The sequence below is a fragment of the Triticum aestivum genome, chromosome 3B, assembly GCF_018294505.1.
Source record: "Triticum aestivum cultivar Chinese Spring chromosome 3B, IWGSC CS RefSeq v2.1, whole genome shotgun sequence".
Classification (NCBI taxonomy): Eukaryota; Viridiplantae; Streptophyta; class Magnoliopsida; order Poales; family Poaceae; genus Triticum; species Triticum aestivum.
Genome location: NC_057801.1, coordinates 610,692,530 through 610,715,179, shown reverse-complemented (window position 1 = coordinate 610,715,179; position 22,650 = coordinate 610,692,530).

The following is a 22,650-nucleotide window of genomic DNA, read 5'->3' as shown; positions in this document are numbered from 1 at the left end:
TTTGTTACTTGCTGCGGTAGCTGAACCCCTTTATCCTTTGCATGACCTGTCATTGCCACAGTAAATAGATGAAACCCACTAGCATGAGTAGGAGTTGTTTGAGCCCTGATGTGCCTACTCATTCATGCTTGTTTGTCATGCCTGCTACTTCTTAGAGTTGAGTCAGGTCTGATTCATCGGGGATGAATCAGAGGCGTGTGAACATGTCCTACTATGTGTGAGCTAAGTGTGTGAACATGATTTGGTAAAGGTAGCGGTGAGAGGCCATGTAGGAGTACATGGTGGGTTGTCTCATTGCAGCCGTCTTCAGGAACTGAGTTCTGTGTTTGTGATCCATGACCAGTTACTACCACACATTGGGTTCCGGTAACTCGACCCCTCTCGACTTATTAATCAACATGATCTCTGTCCAGGAGTTGCAACTAGTTTCTGGTGTTTGTAGGTAGTGTTAGTAGTCTACCAAGTGGCACCCGGTACAGGTGGGCTTGGGACAGACTAGGCACAGTGGCACGGTGTACCAAGTGGCACCCGGATGGTGGGCTTGGGAACCCTGCTCACATCGTTTGGGGCCGTGAGTGACACCCCGACCGGATCTCCTTGCGGATGGAACCCGAATAGGCGATAAACCTGGACTAGAGACTTGTTCGGTTAGTCAGGTCGTGGCCGACTCCCTCGCCCGGCTTCCGCTTGAAGGTTGCCGAGGTACATGACGTGTACAGGGCGATAAGTGGCGAAAGCGTGTGTGAAGAAGTACACCCCTGCAGGGTTATCATTATCTATTCGAATAGCCGGATTCCTCGGATATGGAAACTTGGACCCCTTGTACAGTTCATAGACAAGTGAAAGTGGATACTCTAAAATACGCAAGATAAGCGTGAGTGCTATGGATGGCGTTCTCGTAGGGAGACGGGAGCGGATCCATAGTGGTGTATTGATATGGTGAATATGTGGACTCGTGTGCGCCACCTCAAAAGAGTTACTTGCAGTCGTAGTTCAGGTTAGCCACCGAGTCAAAGCTGGCTTGCTGCAGTTAAACTCCACCACCCCCTTTGTTGATAATGATGCATATGTAGATAGATCTGATGTAAGTCTTGCTGGGTACATTTGTACTCACGTTTGCCTATTTTATGTTTTTGCAGAGAGACTTCAGTCTCACTAGTAGTTCCGCTTGGACTTCGACGTTTAGTTTGTTACCTCAGCTACGATCTTGTGCCCTCGGCAGGATCTGGTAGATAGTCAGGCTTCTCAGCCTTTTTCATTTCTAGATGTCTGTACTCAGACATGTTAAGCTTCCGCATGTGCTTTGATTTGTATGCTCTGAGTGTTGGGTCATGAGACCCATGATTGTAATATCTCGTTCCTCGGAGCCTATTGAATAAACTACTTGAGTCGTAGAGTCATTTTGTGATGCCATGTTGTATTGCACATATCGAGCATATTGTGTGTATGTTATTGAAATGCTTGGTATGTGTGGGATCTGACAACCTAGTTGTTTATCCTTGGTAGCCTCTCTTACCGGGAAATGTCTCCTAGTGTTTCCACTGAGCCATGGTAGCTTGCTACTGCTCCGAAACACTTAGGCTGGCCGGCATGTGTCCTTCTTCGTTCCTGTGTCTGTCCCTTCGGGGAAATGTCACGCGATGAATACCGGAGTCCTGTTAGCCCGCTACAGCCCGGTTCACCGGAGTCCTGCTAGCCCAGTGCTACAGCCCGGATTCACTCGCTGATGACCGACACGTTCGATGTTGGGTCATGGATGCCTGTCCCTGTAAGTTAGTGCCACTTTGGGTTTACGACTAGCCATGTCAGCCCGGGCTCCTTATCATATGGATGCTAGCGACACTATCATATACGTGTGCCAAAAGGCGCAAACGGTCCCGGGCAAAGGTAAGGCGACACCCGTGGGAATACCGTGCGTGAGGCTGCAAAGTGATATGAGGTGTTACATGCTAGATCGATGTGGCATTGAGTCGGGGTCCTGACATGGTGGGAGGTCGGGGGGCGAGCGATGCGCGTTTCTCTCATACACATACGCGCGTGTGTGCAAGGCTTTGGTTCTAACTGAACCCGAGCGAGGCGTTGGGCTCTAACTGAACCCGAGCGATTGCACTACAGGCTACGGGTTACTGAACATGAGCGATCGATCGATGGCTGTTAACTGAACCCGATCGAGCGATTCCTTCGCTACTGCTGCTAACTGAAGCCGATCGATTGGATGAACAGTGAGTGTTGCGGGGGGGGGGGGGGGGTGGATGAACAGTGAGTGGTGGCATTGCCTCTGGATGAACATGACCCCGTGGTGTGGAGGGCTAGATGAACAGTAGACGGCGGAGGGGTGCCCGTTGAGGGGTGGATGAACAGGACCCCGTGGTGTGGAGGGCTGGATGAACAGTAGACGATGGAGGGGTGCCCGTGGAGGGGTGGATGAACAGGACCCCGTGGTGTGGAGGGCTGGATGAACAGTAGACAGTGGAGGGGTGCCCGTGGAGTGGTAGTTGAACAGTAGCCGGTGGAGTAGCGCGCGGTGGAGTCTGGATGAACAGGAGCCCGTGGAGGCTGGAGGAGGTCGACGGTAGCCCGTGGAGGCTGGAGGAGGTCGACGGTGGAGATGAACAGTATCCTGTGGAGTCCCGTTTTGCGGGCCACACCCCTCCCGATGAACATGACCCCCGTTTCGACCGTAGGAGGTCCGTTTCGTCCGTTTTGCGGTACGCCACACCCCTTCCGATCAACATGATCCCCGTTTCGACCGTAGGAGGTCCGTTTCGTCCGTTTTGCGGTACGCCACACCCCTCCCGATCAACAGGACCCCCGTTTCGATCGTAGGAGGTCCGTTTCCTCCGTTTTGCGGTACGCCACACCCCTCCCGATCAACATGACCCCTGTTTTGACCTTAGGAGGTCCGTTTTCTTTGTTTTGCGGTACGCCACACCCCTCCCGATCAACAGGACCCCGTTTCGACCGTAGGAGGTCCGTTTCCTTCGTTTTGCGGTACGCCAGGCCTCATTTCCATCGCCTGTTCCGTCCAAGTCCTTCCGATGAACACGACCATGCATTCTGTTCCGACCCAGCCGGTTGGCTCCCACGCGTTCCGTTGCCTCCCGATGAACACGACGCATTCCGTTTCCTCCCCATGAACACGACGCATTCTGTTGCCTCCCCATGAATACGAGCCCTCACCGTACGTATGCGCGAGTAGGCGTTCGAGACCCCACCCGTATGTACACATACGTGGCCGTATTTTCTTTCTTGCACCCTGGCCGTTGTACATACGTGTACATGCTATGTGCGCGCCTCTACTACGACACATGCACGCCTCTACATCGACCAGTATGTACATACACGTTCGCGACCAGGATGACAATGCTACGTACGCTTCGACTAGGTGGGTCCCGACTATCAGGCACTTCCTTGCCTGCGAAGATGTAGGTGGTGGGTCCCAGCAGTCAGGGGGGCGAATCGTTTTGTTTTTTTGCCCGAACGCACTTCCTTGCGTGTGAAGGTGTAGCTACTGGGTCCCAGCAGTCAGGGGGGCGAATCGTTTTTTTGTCCGGACGCACTTCCTTGCGTGCGAAGGTGTAGCTGGTGGGTCCCAGCAGTCGGGGGGCGAATCGTTTTTTTTCTGGACACACTTCCTTGCGTGCGAAGATGTAGCTGGTGGGTCCCAGCAGTCAGGGGGGCGAATCATTTTTTATTCTTGGACGCAGTTCCTTGCGTGCGAAGATGTAGCTCGTGGGTCCTAGTAGTCAGGGGGCGAATCATTTTTTTTGTGAAATACGGTGGCCCGTCCGGTGGGTCCCCGCTGTCAGGTGGAGGAATAATTAGTTTGCCCGTAATAAGGAGGCACTTCCTTGCGGTTGCCGTGGACCCAGCTGTCAGCCTCTCCACGTACAGTCCACGTCCGATGGAAGTCGTTCCTTGACCACATTGACCACGCCGCGCCGAGAGCACCACGGCGGTGGACGACGGCGAGGCCTGGGAAGGGGACGGCGCGGAGCCGGGGAAGACGCGACAGTGGATGCACACGCGAAGTGGAGTACGAGGGTTGACTGGTTCGGCTGCGCTGTCATCGCGGTAGAATAACAGGGGGTGTGGGTGAGTGGAGGGATGACCTGGCCAGTGGTGGGAGTAGTAGGGGGCGGTGAGGCCTCCACGGCAGCATAGCCGGCCACGGGAGGCAGGAGCAGGCGGCACGACCGGTGCTGCTTTGGGCGGCTGGAGCAAGAAGACCAGTGTGTGGCAGAGAACTTATAGCCCATTTGAGATCTGTAAGAATGTGTAGCCCATTTTTGAATTCTAATGGAATTTAATATAGCCCATTTACAGTTTGTTAAAAGTACAGCCCATTTCAACCAACCGTTCAAAACAGAATTTAATGTGTGGGTGGTTTACTACAACCCATTTACAGTTTGTTAAAAGTACAACCCATTTCGCATCCCCCCTTCCCCCACCCACCCACCCGCCCCGCTTTGTATTTCCTGTCGCTCCGCCTTCATGCTTCGCCGTTGATTTTTGGTGCTCGGACCCTTCGATTCTGGCCGTTGTTGTTGCTATTAGGTTACATTAGGCCGCCTTCTAATTCCAGTTGAATATGGTTCAGACATCTGGTTTATTTTTGTGGTAAGCATGGGTGTGGATAGGTCTTAGTGGTGGTAAGTATGGTCGGTTCTTATAAGGATTTTGGTCTGGTATTAGTGTTGTGGATGTGGTTGTTTAGGACATCCAATAGTGTTTGGTGTTTATGGATTTCAAGTTGTGCATCAGTGGCTGATGATTTGAAAAGTAACCCTAAGTTTTTTCACATAATGTTGTTTTATGTTGGTTTTGTTTGATGCGGTGTGTCTATTGATTATGCTTTTGTGGTGCTCCAATTAGCATGTTTACAATGCTTGGTTTGCTTGTGATGTCTTATTCTGTTCAAATATCATGATGTGTATATTGAACTTGCCAATGGCATTGCACTCAAATTACCAGATGCTGAAACTCTGTTATTTATCGGTGTTGTCTTGTTATGGTTAAATTATCATGATGATGGTATTACACTTACCACTGTCATCTTACTGTAGTTACTAGTAGTTTTTCTAGACTAACTAGATGTAGCACAATGCTGATTTCTCATTCATTTGTTTGGTTGGTTTATTAATGAACATGTGTGAATGCTATTTCTTATCACTGGTAATTTGGTTGTAACTTACCAATTGCATTGTGCCTCAATTATCAGTCACACATGCTTTTTATATACCTGTGCCATCTGTTTTACTTTTTTTAGCAGGTGCGATGAACCAAGTGCAGTTTGCTTGTTTCCTTTTATCAGCCGTATTATTGCTTTGTCAAACACCAGTTTTATAAATGTTGCAGTTAATTGTGATATCAGTTTTTCAAAGTCATCTAATGGTTTCATTCGCTTTCCTTTTTTTCCTACGTGTCAGGGAGACAATGCCGAGGAAGCGCAAAGGAGATGGTGATGGAATCGATGAGGTTCCTTTGAAAAAGGCGAAACGCCCTCCTCTGCGGAACAGAGCCTCACCTAGTTCGCTTCTTCTAGCATGCAAGGACATGAATGATGACAGGAAGGGTGCCATTGATGATATGGATTTAACTAGCCTTCGGAATATCCAATGTGACCATCTATTCAGCAATCTCAGTGTGTGGCTTGCTGATCTCTACGACCCCAATTCGCGTGAGGTGGTCGTACCAGGCCGAGGCAGGCTTCCGGTCAATGAGGAATACGTGCATCGTGTTATGGGCGTGCCGCGTGGAGGGAATGATGTCCCTTACAACCTCCCATCTGAAGCTGATATTGAGTTAGGGCTTGAGTTGTTTGGCGAGCTTGGATATGCCCCTAAAATGACTGATCTCGTTGATCTCATAAAGGGTTCTGAAAATTCTGATGATACTTTCAAGCGTATGTGGCTTCTGCTTGCGGGGAATACAGTCATTGCCCCGACCACCTCCAACAAAGTTAGCCCCCGATGGTATGCTGTGCTGGTAAGTTTTTTTGTAATTATGTCATTTTCTTTCTTGTGTGCCTGATAACTTTACTATATGTCAGTGTGGTAACTTTCATATTGTTTTTTGGTGCATTCGGTGAACTTCAGTTTCTTTCTGTTTTTTAACTTGCAGCGTGACATCGATGGTATTAAAAATCTCAATTGGTCCAAATTTATTGCTGATGAACTACACAAGGCGCTGCTGAAACGCAAGCCTACCAGGGGTTGCCTTCTCTTCTACAATGTAAGTGACGATGCTTTCCTCTTACCTTCTCTTTTGTCATTTGTCATTTCTTTGTCATTTTGTGTCTGATTTTTGTTTGTGTTTACCATGATGCTTGTGTTTTTCTTATCAGCTACTGTACATTCATGCGATTGATCTTTCTGGACTTGGCATTGTATTGCCTGATGGTCCTTTTCCCATCAATGTCTGGACAAAGAAGCTGATAACTCTTGTCCTCAACAAGGATGTTCAGGCTGACAAAGTTTCTTTCGGGAAACTACCGGTAATCTATATCTATGTCTTTCAGTTCACAGACTGCTTTGCAACTGCATTTTCTTTTCATTGTTTTTTGTTGTTACTTATCTGTCATGTCGCTACATTTTTTCAAGTTGAAGCCTGAGTTTGGCATTAATTTCTGTCTGTTTGGTGGCCTGGAAGGTCTTGACAAGTTTATGCGTGTTCATACTGCCCCAAGCTGCAGTCAAGAGGTGAGCATGTAACCTAGTTTCTTGATTTTTTTGCTATTTTATGTTCTTTCATTGGCTGACAACTTATTTGTTGCACTCAATGTGGTGACCCTCTTTTGATGCCAACTTGACACTCTTTACTAATTTGTCTGTTTCCAATGTGTCATATCCTCTATAAAAGATAATAATTATGATGCAACCATGTGATAATTATTAGTGCAATGCCTTGATAACTTTGTAGCATTTCCTGTGATAACTTGATATCATGATAACTTTGGTTGCATTTATTATGATGATTCTAAGATAACTTAAGTTTTTTTGCTGATATCTAACTGTGCTGTTTTAGCTTTCTCATATATTGATCTTCATTTTCATGGTGACTGAATGTTTGCTAAATCATGAATACATTCATTTGTTTACTGCAACGACACCACACATTTGTTTTTGGTATTGTTCTTTTTGTGTGTGCTTTTTTTGTTAACTCATGATAACTTTTGTTGCATTTTGGTGATAACTTACTAGTTATTTCTATTCTTTTTGCATTTTTATGTTGAACAAAAATTTGCCAAATCAACTCAGATAGTTGCTCGGTTCACGTCCGCCATGGCTGACATCCTAGGCAATCTTGTGGAATCATTCACCGCTTTAGATGATGAGGGCCATTCAGATGCATCTCGTCAGCTAGACGCTGGATTGAACGTTATCTCCTCTGCCGCCCGTACGACGTCAAGGACTACGCGGTCATTGCAAGGCAGGCGGCCACAAAGCGCTGGAAAGAATGTTGCTAAAGATTCTGACAGTGATGACGAGTATCACGGAGGCAATGATTCTGACTCTGACGCTGACTTCGATGATGATGATGACTATCGAGTTGTTCGTCGTAGCCATAAAGATCCTTTTGTTGCTTCAGGCAGTGGTACCGTGGATGTAGATATGGGCAGCGGTCCAGTTGATGATGACACCACACATCTTGATGGTGCAACTGTCAAAGCTCATGATGGCACATGACTAGATGTTGAAGACACTCCTGTCCGCCCTATCGATGATAACCTCCATGAGTCTCAGATCTTACTCACTAGCACATCTCATGCAGCATCCGTTGAATCAGGTGATGGAGGGCTTAGCCGGCAAGGTCTGACAGACACGCAAGCTGAGGCGGCCACTGAATCTTCTGTCAAGCGGTGCGGTACTCAGCTTCTGAAAAATTTGGCTTACCAGAGGCGCAAGAAACTGAGGCTACCATCACCCTCCCATTCAGCTTCACCAACTGTGCCATCACCCCCCCGTCCAACTTCACCAGTTGTGCCTCCCAGCCCATCGCAAAGGCCGTCTTCACCAATTGCACTGTCAACATCTGAGATTCATTTAGCTGTGAAGAAAGTTGTGCTCCAGGAGCTTGGTATACGTGTGGCTGAAAAGGGAACCAGTGTCTCCGTCCCACTATCCACCGTGCGGAAGGAGGCCCCACGCAGGTGAATTATTATTTCCATGGTCCTTTTTATCAATTATGTGCCTGAAACAACATGATAAATACAGTTGTTTGAGTAAGGTAGTTTGGGTAATTTCATGCTGGTGATCAACTTGCTCATTTTTCCTTTGCAGGGCCCCCGGCAAACAATCTGTTGCTGCTAAGGATTCAGGGATTGCACCAGTGAAAAGGTATTCACATTGTTACTTTCGTTTATGTTCAGTAGTTCTTTTTTTGTTTTTCTATACTGTTTTCATGTGCATTGAAACTATAGTTTTGTTTTACACATACTGGCAAGATGGTTATTTTGTTATTTTTGTCTAATAACTTATTTTGATGAACATTGATAACTCAACTTTGCCCCCCTGATAATTTAGAGTTACCAATCTTGATAGTTGTATGTGCTTGTAACATTTGGTTATTTTTTTCATTCAGTGCACCTATGAAACAAGTTGCTGCTGCTAAGGGTTCACCAAGTGTATCAGGAAAAAGGTGTTCACATACCTTTCTAGTTTGCAGTTATTCAAAACTAATTGCTGGTTTTTTTGTTCATATCATTTGATAACTTTATATTTCTAGTCCTTGATAACTCTGTAATTTTTTCCCTGGATGCTACTTATACCTGAAGTATGCGACATCTTTTTTTGTTTGAAACATGTGGTAACTTAGGTTTAACAACATGTGTAATCTCACTACTACCCTTGTGTACCGATTTTTTCAGTCATTCAAAAGATAAAACTACTGTGAAAAAGGTGAAATTCGCCAAGACCAGATCCTCTCCACGACTAAGGGCAACATTGTCGCAGACAACGTCGTCGGAGACAACAGAAGTTATCCATCTTGATGAATCTCCCACAGCGACATCTCCGTCTGAAAAAGCAGCAACATCTAGCAAGGGCGCATCTGATGCTGTTGCGGCGACATCGGCTGGTGTTTTTGATGACGCTATTTTTCAGCTTGCTACAGCGGCAACTGTTACTGCTGTTGTTGAAGATATCGCCAGCATGGCTGTGGTTGTTGAATGTGAAAATGAAGTCGTCCCAAATAGAGTGCATGATGGAAGTGAAGGTATTTATGTTCGCCATCACCTTTGTTTTTGTTTTTTGTATGTTATGATGTTTTATGTTGACGATGTGTTGAATCTTTTTCCGCTGGAGCCGTTCGTGTCACTGAGAAAGTTGTGGGAGGTACTCGAGTCAATATGCCTATTGATACGGCTACAGCCGGAGGTCAAGAGAATGATACCCATAATCCTGTTGGCACAGGTTGGTAACTTAACTTTCTTATGTTGATAACTTGTCTGTTTAATCCATGATAACTCAAGTTAATGTTCTGGCACTAACAAATACAATGTCCTCTACATGTTTTCCTGATGCATTTTTCCTTATTTGTGTGTTACTTGTGATGTTTGAAGCAGTAGCTGACCCTACGTTGGAGTCGAGCACCCCTAGAGTTGGAGAATACGATGGTAATTTTACGCCACCCAGCTGCTATGTTGGGCTTGATGCCATCTTTGGTGCGAGTCCACAAGTGCCACCATCTACTGAAGCAACTGCAACGGCTCAAGCTGCACCAGCATTGGCTCAAGTACCACCTGCAGCACCACAAGCATCGGCGGCGGTGCCATCTGTTCAAGTACCATCTGCAGCACCAGAAGCACCTGTGGCGGCGCCATCTGCTCAAGTACCACCTGCAGCACCAGAAAGCACCTGCGGCATCGCCATCTGCTCAAGTACCACCTGCAGCACCAGAAGCACCTGCGGCGGCGCCATCTGCTCAAGTACCACATGCAGCACCAGCTACTGGCCCTGTCGCCGTTCTAGGGCTCGCAGGTCCCGTTGATGCTGACTCGAAGGGCAAGGCAGTGATGAAAGTTACCAAGGCGCAACCGGTTGCTTGGGCTCCGCCACCCAACAACTCTGGTAAGTGAAGACCTTGTGTCTTCGCTTTTATGCAGCGAGAGTGATGGATTGAGATATGTCAGTGTTCATCATATTGTTTGTGCCTTGGTGTGCTCTTTTTATTTATGTGTTTGGAACTTGCTATCATTCCGTGTGTATGGATGAATGTAATACTACTTCTATGCTTTGTGTGATGTAAATGAACATATGTGCTTTCAGTACCCGGAATATATATTTCTGTTGTGTCCGCTACAATATTTTGTATGATGCTAGCATAGACGATAACTCCATCCTCTTCCCTCCCTGGTAACTTTGTCAGTTTTGAAAGCCGATGTTATCCGTTACTGACTTTTTAGTAAGCACGTGATACATACATCTCCTATCATTGCCTATTTATTTTCCTTAATTCATTGTCATGCTTACAAAACAATACTGCACTGGTAGTAGCAGGTGTGTACTCTTATTCATCTGAACTTTTTTATTATTCCCTCATTTTTTAATCACCCTGATAAGTCTATATGACACTACCTTGGTAACTCAAATGTTCAAATCCTGACAATTTATGATCCATTGACACCATAACTCCAGCCACATATGCATTCTTTACCAATTCTGGGCTATACAATTCTTTTTGGTCTTCTTTTTTACATGTTATGATGATTTGTTGATATCACAACTGTTCCTCGTTATGCACCAGTGTTATCTAATTTGTTCCTTAAAAGGCCCATACATGTGTGCTGGTAATCCACATTCACATTACTTGGTATCTTCTATATTGTGTTCCTGATAACTTTTTTGTATCTTGTCTCAATTTTTAATACTTGTTTTTTGCAACAATTTACCTTGTTTATCACTATTGTTCATGTCCTCATCGCTCTTTTTTTATTTAAGTAACACCGGAAGCTGGTCGTGTGCAAGTGTATGATGTTGAGATTGAGGATGATGAGGTTCTCATGTGGTGGGAAGAATTTGAGCATGGCAATCCAGCATTAAAAGGGAAATCTAATGTTCAAATAGGTGATTTTTTTCCTGCTCCATGAACATTGCAACCCTTGCACAAACCCCTTTCTTTGTTTTTCAACTATGGACCACCACTTGATAATCAAAACATGTGGCAGTTGATAAGTTTTGACCCATCACTTGATAATTCTTTCTCCCATGTGCTGATAACTCATGTTTTTCTATTTTTTCTGTTTCTACCAGACAACCCTCAAAGTCCAACATTTGTTATACCAGAGTTATCACCTCGCACAGAGCATTTAGTACGCAGTTCAACCCCTAAATCCTTTATTCGGAAAGTTAGGGTCACCCACCCGTCCAAATACCTGCTCCCGCCTTTTGCCACCCTCACACCGAGCGAGGAGGAAGAGTATGTTTACAATGAAGTTATCAAGCATACTACAGATTCTAACTCTAAGATTAAAGAGTATGTTTCCATCCTTTTTCTCATCTTTTTTAACACAAATCATTATTTGTGTGCTATTTTTTGAAATGTATTTTTTTAATCTTTTTTTTTTGTATTTTGTAGTGTTAGGGTCATCGACATTGATGGTAGGTGGGTCACCCTCGGTGAGCTTGCCAATTGTGTGGAGGGAGTTGGGCAACTATCAACCAGCATTGCCGAGTTACATGGTCGCGTTCTACAGTATAAGAAAACGCCAAACAGGCTCATCTTCCCTTGGGTGCTCTCTGTGTATCTGTTGATAGGAGACTTCAAATCCAAGTGTTTACTGAAGTATTTTCGACGGGACAAGTCTTACATTCTTAGTCACCAGGATCAGGTATGTTATGTTTGCTGGATCTGGTAACTTTACAGTTAGTGTCTTGGTAACTTTCTGTTAATATCATGTAACTTCCTGTTATTTGCGGATATTGTTTGTTCTTCATGTCATGATAACCTGTTTCATGCACACTGGCAACTTTGACCTTTCTGCCCTGATAACTTCTTTTTCTAGTTGCCTCCCATGTGAATTTCATGACCATTTTGTTATCTTGGTAGTTTTGTTTCTTTTCCAATTCCTTCTATGCTTACTGCCTTTTAACTTTTTTGCAGCTGCTATTCCCTGCTTTGCAGTAGTTGGGCCGCGGTCCAGATGACGGGCATTGGTATGTCTTGTCACTAAATCTTAGGGCGAAGTGGTTTGAAGTTCTAGATTCATTGCGTGAACAAGTGTAACATCCCGATTCTCGGAATGTTTAAGAAAAAGTTTTCCAAAATTTAGGGCGAGAAAATTTTGTTTGTTAATATAAAGCTTAAATTGAGTTTTCATAATTTTGGTGGAGTTAATTTGATCTAATGCCAACTTAAATTAAATTTGCGTTTCATTCTTTTCTTTTATCTGGATTTTATTTTGTTTTCGCCATATTTAAAAATGCGAGTCTGCATTTTTGGTTTTCTCATTTCTTTTGATATGTGTTCGAGCTTGTAATTCCTTTCTAGATTTTCCTTTCCTAAAGTAAAACATTTCATTTTCTCCTTGTCAAACTATGTGATGAATTTCGTAGCCCGATACATCTCTCTATTCTTCCCGTGAGCAACCCACATCTTCCCTTTTCCCAAACCGCATGGGCCCAGCCCATCTGTTGTTTTTCTGTTGCTCTCTTATTTTATTTCCTATCACTTCTTCCTCATGGGCCTGGCCAAATGGCCCAATACCAAACCAGCTAGCACCTCCTCTTCTCCATTCTCTGTATGTTCGCATCCAGGAGAGAAATAGCCACCAAGACACCACCTACACGTACATAGGAAACTGATGCATCCTCCTTTAATTTCTCCTCCCTGTCTATTTCTCTCCACTTGCCATCTCTCCCATCCAGGGAAACCTCTTCTTCTTCCCACGCCTCCTCTCCTTCCTCTCTACGCTCACATACAGAGAAGATGAAACGTACATGCACTAGCATCCACTCCTTCCGTTCCCATTAAGTCGCAACCAATTCCAATACTGAAGCCATCATATTGTGCGCCTCTACCTCCTCTTCCATGCCCGCAACAACCCGTTCTCTCTCCCTTACCAGTTCTTCCAAGTTTTCACGTTGAACTCTTGCTGTCCATGAACGCAAGGTCTCGATCCCGGTGACATAGACCATCTCCATCAGCACCCTTGCACCCCAAGGTCCTTCTCCAAACCACGAATCCATTCAGAGAAGAACGGCCGCGTTTCGTAGACCACACGCGAAGAATTCAACATGTTAGTATACACTGTTCATCGAGTTCTTCGGATTGATTCTTCGCGCTCGGTGAGTTTCTATCCAATTCCTTTTATACACCTTCAAAATATCGCTCAAGTTATCTCCTAGACATCATGGTTCCTCCTATGTTTATCGTTGGTCGCGTTGATGCTATCCGTTGCATAAACCGTATGCCATGGTCATATTTCCATCGCTTTTGTTCATCATTTGATCTTGACCACAATAAAAGAAATGTTTTAAATGGTTGTAGCAACCCCGTGGATGAGATAGATTACTTGTTTAGTCAATCTAGATTTAATATAGATTTTATCTAGTCTCTTTTGTTGATTAAAACAATAGTTTTAAAATAGTGTTGCATGGTTATGTGTAGAATTCATCGGTGAACTTTGGTGTTAATATATTGTTATTTCCATATGTTCTTGATATGCCTAGGAGTGCATGGTATTCACCTCGTAATTTTGGTGTGTCACGTCTTGCTTGATTTATTTATCGATTATAGTTATTTAAAATTGTTTAACATGTTGTCTCACGTTGATATCTTCTTGGGTGCGGTGCGTAGTCGTAGTATATGCCTCGTACAAGTTTTGTGAATTATTACCATGTATATGTTTATTGTAAGGATTATTGTATTAATTGATTTTAGTTTCATATGTTGTCTTGTGTGATATTGTTGTGTAGCATGTTTCCCTAATGCACGTACAATATTTGGTGAACGTTCGCCATGTTTATAGTTTTGTAGGATTATTCTAGGATTTGATTTGTTTATCAAAGCATGGAATATTTCATGTCTTATTTTAATTTTGTTTGGCATGGCGATGTTTAGATATTGTTTACATATTAATTTCCATCCATGCCGCATGCTTGTTTTATCGGTTTTGAATCCGGGACATGCCTACGATTGATATTTATATATTTTTTCCTATGTGTTGTTGCATAGCTCTCTTCATACTAGATGTCTATTGAAATGCTTTGTTATTTGGAAGTGACTACATTATAGTTCATTGCATATAATATTATTACTTAGCTGTTACTCTTTTTTTGATGTTATCCAAGATTACATGGTGTTGGTTCATTTATACCATGTTGTAGATTTGTATTGCTATCTATAGGTTATGCTTGTTGCATATAATTTGCTTTATTATTTCTTGTTGATTATCCAAGTTATTTTATTTACCTAGGATGGTAGCTATGCATGCTTAGTTGATTGACATGTCATGTTAGTACTTACTCAAGTATAAGTCATATTTGGTTGTATGCCTACCATGTGTTATATCATTGGTAGTTTGTACCTTATGTTCATACATTTGGTTAACGTTTACTTGGTAGATATATCATAGTGATTTGTTGATACCATACATTCTTTTATTTAAGAATTTCTTGCCTTATCAATACTGTGTCATGATGTTCGATTGTATAACTTGATTGCATAACGTGTGTTGTACCAATCCGTGTGTTGTATGATGCTTAGTTGTGTACCTTTTATATATTTGCAAGTGTATCATGACTACATAGAAATGCATGTCATGATCTTGATATTCGTGCTTCTATAACGCATGTTGATTTGGTTGATGAGATGATCTAGTTGTATACTTTCCTACGTGCTTAGTATGTTTCCATGTTCTCATTTATCATAACTAGCATGGTAGGGTTGTATGCTAATGTCGTGCTTGATCTTTAGGTCACTTGTTATCAACTAGGTTATCTCATAGTTACACGTTGCATTTTATTAGTTGCATATTTTGGTATCTCGTGTGATGATCATCCATGCTTAGCATCATATTTGGTCTATCTTACTGTTTCAATTGTGGCATGCCTAAGTCTAGACATCAAGTCATGCTAGTGATCTTTCATGGGTTATTATGTTCCATGTGTTATAGTTGTACTTGTGTTGCTCTTATATGATTGACTTGTCTCATGTTACTATTATGAGTGTTGTATATGTGTTGCAATAGTTCATCGCATGTTTAGACTAGTTTATCTTTCATGTTAGTTGAGTTGTGTTTGTGGTGATATTATAACTGCTAGTGGTTATTGGTATTAGTCGTTCTTTAGTAATAAGACCATATCCTAGGTTTAGTATATTATCATGATCACTCGTGTGTGTGATGCATGTGTTATTCATTGAGACCTCTAGTGATGATATGCTCACATGCCTCGTGTGAAGATGTGTCTTGATTTATTTGTTTATTTAGTTTTGACCATAGTAATGGATTGGCTCTTTGCTATAAAAATGCTTCTTTATAGTTTTATGATTGAGGTTTACACTTAGCTTGTTGTTGACCATTATAAATATTTGGATTCATTCGAATATTTATTTGTGGTTGAACATTACTCTTAACATATCATGTCTAGGATAGTTTTTCATCCATTTGTTCCATGGGTTGTATTGTTTGTTGTTAATTGTTTGACAAACGAATTGATTTGATGTAGTGGATTTGGTCCTATTTTATTTTGATTGTGTTTTAGGGCTATACCTAGATCATTCAATTCATGTTGTTGAATGATGTTTGATTGCTTAACTAGTATGGTCTATAATGTTGGTTTGGTCGTATTACGCAACACTTGCTTTTCAGTTATTATATAGTTGATGTATATGCTTGGTTGCAACTGACCATTATAAATATTTAGATTCTATCGATCTAAATATTTATCGTGGTTAACTTTCACCTTTATCATGTTATGTTGAGTTTGTGTCGTTAAAATGCATAGGATGGTTCCATTCCATGAGTGCTGATGTCAATGTGTTTGTTATATGGTAGTTTTCTACATGGTTAGTCGAGATGTGTGGTGGGCACTACTAGTTCATAACATAACTTTAGTCTTGATTGCAAAGACTTCCTCAATCATGTCAACTTAACCTTGTCCCTTCGTTGAATCATATCTCTTACCTCCCTATCATGCTACCTCATTCAGAATCTCCATCTTGTACAATATCTTGTTATCCATCCACTCTTAAATTGTTTTGAATGTTATTTGGATTTAGTATTGCTTTGGTATTTATTGTTTGTCTTTTGCTATCATTTCGACAAGTAGGGAGTGACGATATCGATATTGGACATGGACATAACAGGTTACTGAAGGACTCAACAACGAAGGCATGCCTCCTCCTTGATCATACTTATCCTTTGGTTTACAAAATTGCATTGAGTTTTATTGTTACTATATGCATGCTATTTTAATTCTCGTAGCTAGCGTGTCCATTGACACATTACCTTGATCCGCTTGTCGCCTATTTACTTGACACCTGTGTAGAAGTATATAGTTCCAGTAGAGTAGAAATGCTTAGCCATGCTTATCCTATAGGTGCTTTGTTGAATGACCTTTGAGTCATTGACAGTTGAAACGTATCGCTGAGCTAGGCCAGTTGGCCCTTGTTGATCTCCTCTACTCTCTTCTACTCTGGGTGAAACTTACCATCTGAATACTGGTGCGGGTGACAGCTGAATCAAGGATTGAAGGAGCGATTGGCCGCCCTTCACGTGTTGAAGGGGGCAATCAGTCGCCCGTGCCGCATGAGCCCTAATAAGTCTTGGATTTGAAGATTGTGATACCAGTACAACCACATGCTATATGGGCACTGGCTTGGTTAATTAGTTAGTTCACTCTTATTGTCGTCATCGCCGTACCGCAGATGGGATAGCTGCCTTGCGAGGAGTATCCTCGGCACAAAAGGGGGGCCCGGACTGTGAACCGCGGTTACTTCCGTGTTGAAACCTAGTGGGCTTGGCACAGTAAGTTTGGTCTAATGAAAGACCTCGTCACAATCTCCCCGCCGGTATACCAAATGGTGTACTATGCTAGCGACGGCTAGTGGCAACAAGTCGGGATTGTGTCGTGTGGGTAAAGTGTACAACCTCTACAGAGTGTAAAACTATCCGAATAGCCGTGTCCACGGTCATGGGCAACACATGAATCTTTCTTGATGTATGGGACCTGTCTTGCTTATTCCCTCTTTGCCACTATTCTTGAAACCTATGAAGGACGTGAGTTGATTGAGGATCCTCACTTGATGAAATTTATTCTGGAGAGAAAACATGTTTTCATCTAAAACTGCTATTATTCATGTACTATGTTATTTTCAAACAAAATTAGCTTTTATGCAAATGAGCCATACAACCTTCCTTTGAAGCCACATGTATCTATTAGGACCTTCCCCGTGGGAGGCATGTTGAGTACGTAATGTACTCATGGCAATACTTTTGTTGAACAACAGAGTTCCATGAAGACGAAGGTGATGACTATGACAACTATGGCGATCCGTAGGAGTGAGGTCACGTTGACTACATCGACTGCCTGTGGCTGAGATGGAGTTGCTACGCGTTATATATTCCACTGTGTTTCTGATTGTAATAAATGTCTTGAGACATTCTAGTATGTATGCCTTGTGGCAAGAGTTGTTAAACTTATACTTATTTTAATGTTCTGCAATGATACCATTTCACTGTGTTGTCAAGTTGATCCTGGATTGACAAATATACACAGGAGGGTCTGGAAATAATTTCCGGGTTCTCACAGAAGTGGTATCAGAGCCGATGTCGACCTAGTCGCGTGGCCTTAGTTAGAAATGGAAAGCCTTAGGGACTATTGTTATAAGAAAAACTATTTTGAAAAGGATCATTCTCATACTCTTCTCCTTCAATATTGTTATTATCATCTCATCTTATTCAATTGAATTTTAAACTCTACTTCTTTACCCTCTTCTTTATAGTATGTGAAACCCTTTTCCCTGCCCTTGGTGTTGAAAAGTCAGAAGCTTCAAACAATGTGCCAAGAATTTCAAGATAGCTTCAACCCCTGGAGCTTAGAGTAGCAACATTTTTCCAAGAGAAGACACTTCGAGACCTCAAGAAAGCAACAACCATCGATCATGATCCAATCGTCAACGTCGAAGATTTGCCCGAAGATTTATTGTGACCAGCCATATAGGATTAGGTTGGTTAACACCCTTGTAGTGATAGAACTCGTAGCTTGGAGACGCAAAACCTTTTTTGTGTGAGTATTGTCTGCATATTTTTGGTGTTTTCCTATGCAGTCATACTAAAGAACTATTTGCCTCAATGAGTTGCTTTTGATTTTTATTTGGATAGCTTCATGGTTATATCGGTGTTTTCTTTTGTTTATCTTTTGGGGTATCTCCGCCTTGTGTAGGATTCTTTTACTCCTCTTATGCTCTTTCTCTCTTCTCTATAAACCCTAGACAGTTTGAGAGGAAAGAAGTGGAACATCGTTCTTGGAGATCTATTATCAAAGTGAACACCATGGAAAACCTCTTTTAAGAGGGGTAGTAGACGGTGACTCGCGTCGAGATCGAATATTTGAAGACCTTCATTTGCATATAAGACTAAGATTTGAAGACCTTCACCGCACCTACCATAAACTTCATCCTGAAGAAGGATCAAAGAGTCTATCTGCACCAAAGGTTAACCTACAGAAGAAGGTCAAGACTGTAGAATGTTGAACCACTTAGAGAAGCCATCAGATTACCATCGCCAAGACCGAAGGATCGTTTACAACTCTTCATCAAGCTAGAAATAATCTCGACAAAAGAAGTATCTCCCACCAAGACCTGAAGTCGCTTGTCACCAAGTTCAGAATCGAAAGTGACCCCACAAGTTTCTCTGAGAAGAACTATGTCGAAGACAAAGCTAAACCAAACCCATTCTCTTTAGTCAGCCCGAATCTCGGGGACGAGATTTCTTTTAAGGGGGTTAGATTTGTAACATCCTGATTCTCGGAATGTTTAAGAAAAGTTTTCCAAAATTCAGGGCGAGAAAATTTGTTTGTTAATATAAAGCTTAAATTGAGTTTTCATAATTTTGGTGGAGTTAATTTGATCTAATGCCAACTTAAATTAAATTTGCGTTTCATTCTTTTCTTTTAACTGGATTTTGTTTTGTTTTTGCCATATTTAAAAATGCGAGTATGTATTTTTGGTTTTCTCATTTCTTTTGATATGTGTTCGAGCTTGTAATTCCTTTCTAGATTTTCCTTTCCTAAAGGAAAACATTTCATTTTCTCCTTGTAAAACTATGTGATGAATTTCGTAGCCCGATACATCTCTCTATTCTTCCCGTGAGCAACCCACATCTTCACTTTTCCCAAACCGCATGGGCCCAGCCCATCTGTTGTTTTTCTGTTGCTCTCTTATTTTATTTCCCATCACTTCTTCCTCATGGGCCTGGCCAAATGGCCCAATAACAAACCAGCTAGCACCTCCTCTTCTCCATTCTCTGTATGTTCGCATCCAGGAGAGAAATAGCCACCAAGACACCCCCTACACGTACATAGGAAACTGATGCATCCTCCTTTAATTTCTCCTCCCTGCCTATTTCTCTCCACTTGCCATCTCTCCCATCCAGGGAAACCTCTTCTTCTTCCCACGCCTCCTCTCCTTCCTCTCTACGCTCACATACAGAGAAGATGAAACGTACACGCACTAGCATCCACTCCTCCCGTTCCCATTAAGTCGCAACCAATTCCAATACTGAAGCCATCATATTGTGCGCCTCTACCTCCTCTTCCATGCCCGCAACAACCCGTTCTCTCTCCCTTACCAGTTCTTCCAAGTTTTCACGTTGAACTCTTGCTGTCCATGAACGCGAGGTCTCGATCCCTGTGACATAGACCATCTCCATCAGCACCCTTGCACCCCAAGGTCCTTCTCCAAACCACGAATCCATTCAGAGAAGAACGACCGCGTTTCGTAGACCACACGCAAAGAATTCAGCATGTTCGTATACACTGTTCATCGAGTTCTTCGGATTGATTCTTCGCGCTCGGTGAGTTTCTATCCAATTCCTTTTATGCACCTTCAAAATATCGCTTAAGTTATCTCCTAGACATCATGGTTCCTCCTATGTTTATCGTTGGTCGCGTTGATGCTATCCGTCGCATAAACCGTAGGCCATGGTCATATTTCCATCGCTTTTGTTCATCGTTTGATCTTGACCACAATAGAAGAAATGTTTTAAATGGTTGTAGCAACCCCGTGGATGAGATAGATTACTTGTTTAGTCAATCTAGATTTAATATAGATTTTATCTAGTCTCTTTTGTTGATTAAAACAATAGTTTTAAAATAGTGTTGCATGGTTATGTGTAGAATTCATCGGTGAACTTTGGTGTTAATATATTGTTATTTCCATATGTTCTTGAGATGCCTAGGAGTGCATGGTATTCACCTCGTAATTTTGGTGTGTCATGTCTTGCTTGATTTATTTATCGATTATAGTTATTTAAAATTGTTTAACATGTTGTCTCACGTTGATATCTTCTTGGGTGCGGTGCGTAGTCGTAGTATATGCCTCGTACAAGTTTTGTGAATTATTACCATGTATATGTTTATTGTAAGGATTATTGTATTAATTGATTTTAGTTCATATGTTGTCTTGTGTGATATTTTTGTGTAGCATGTTTCCCTATTATGCACGTACAATATTTGGTGAACGTTCGCCATGTTTATAGTTTTGTAGGATTATTCTAGGATTTGATTTGTTTATCAAAGCATGGAATATTTCATGTCTTATTTTAATTTTGTTTGGCATGGCGATGTTTAGATATGGTTTACATATTAATTTCCATCCATGCCGCATGCTTGTTTTATCGGTTTGAATCCGTGACATGCCTACGATTGATATTTATATATTTTTTCCTATGTGTTGTTGCATAGCTCTCTTCATACTAGATGTCTATTGAAATGCTTTGTTATTTGGAAGTGACTACATTATAGTTCATTGCATATAATATTATTACTTAGCTGTTACTCTTTTTTGATGTTATCCAAGATTACATGGTGTTGGTTCCTTTATACCATGTTGTAGATTTGTATTGCTATCTATAGGTTATGCTTGTTGCATATAATTTGCTTTATTATTTCTTGTTGATTATCCAAGTTATTTTATTTACCTAGGATGGTAGCTATGCATGCTTAGTTGATTGACATGTCATGTTAGTACTTACTCAAGTAGAAGTCATATTTGGTTGTATGCCTACCATGTGTTATATCATTGGTAGTTTGTACCTTATGTTCATACATTTGGTTAACGTTTACTTGGTAGATATATCATAGTGATTTGTTGATACCATACATTCTTTTATTTAAGAATTTCTTGCCTTATCAATACTGTGTCATGATGTTCGATTGTATAACTTGATTGCATAACGTGTGTGTACCAATCCGTGTGTTGTATGATGCTTAGTTGTGTACCTTTTATATATTTGCAAGTGTATCATGACTACATAGAAATGCATGTCATGATCTTGATATTCGTGCTTCTATAACGCATGTTGATTTGGTTGATGAGATGATCTAGTTGTATACTTTCCTACGTGCTTAGTATGTTTCCATGTTCTCATTTATCATAACTAGCATGGTAGGGTTGTATGCTAACGTCGTGCTTGATCTTTAGGTCACTTGTTATCAACTAGGTTATCTCATAGTTACACGTTGCATTTTATTAGTTGCATATTTTGGTATCTCGTGTGATGATCATCCATGCTTAGCATCATATCTGGTCTATCTTACTGTTTCATTTGTGGTATGCCTAAGTCTAGACATCAAGTCATGCTAGTGATCTTTCATGGGTTATTATGTTCCATGTGTTATAGTTGTACTTGTGTTGCTCTTATATGATTGACTTGTCTCATGTTACTATTATGAGTGTTGTATATGTGTTGCAATAGTTCATCGCATGCTTAGACTAGTTTATCTTTCATGTTAGTTGAGTTGTGTTTGTGGTGATATTATAACTGCTAGTGGTTATTGGTATTAGTCGTTCTTTAGTAATAAGACCATATCCTAGGTTTAGTATATTATCATGATCACTCGTGTGTGTGATGCATGTGTTATTCATTGAGACCTCTAGTGATGATATGCTCACATGCCTCGTGTGAAGATGTGTCTTGATTTATTTGTTTATTTAGTTTTGACCATAGTAATGCATTGGCTCTTTGCTATAAATGCTTTTTATAGTTTTATGATTGAGGTTTACACTTAGCTTGTTGTTGACCATTATAAATATTTGGATTCATTCGAATATTTATTTGTGGTTGATCATTACTCTTAACATATCATGTCTAGGATAGTTTTTCATCCATTTGTTCCATGGGTTGTATTGTTTGTTGTTAATTGTTTGACAAACGAATTGATTTGATGTAGTGGATTTGGTCCTATTTTATTTTGATTGTGTTTTAGGGCTATACCTAGATCATTCAATTCATGTTGTTGAATGATGTTTGATTGCTTAACTAGTATGGTATATAATGTTGGTTTGGTCATATTACGCAACACTTGCTTTTCAGTTATTATATAGTTGATGTATATGCTTGGTTGCAACTGACCATTGTAAATATTTAGATTCTATCGATCTAAATATTTATCGTGGTTAACTTTCACCTTTATCATGTCATGTTGA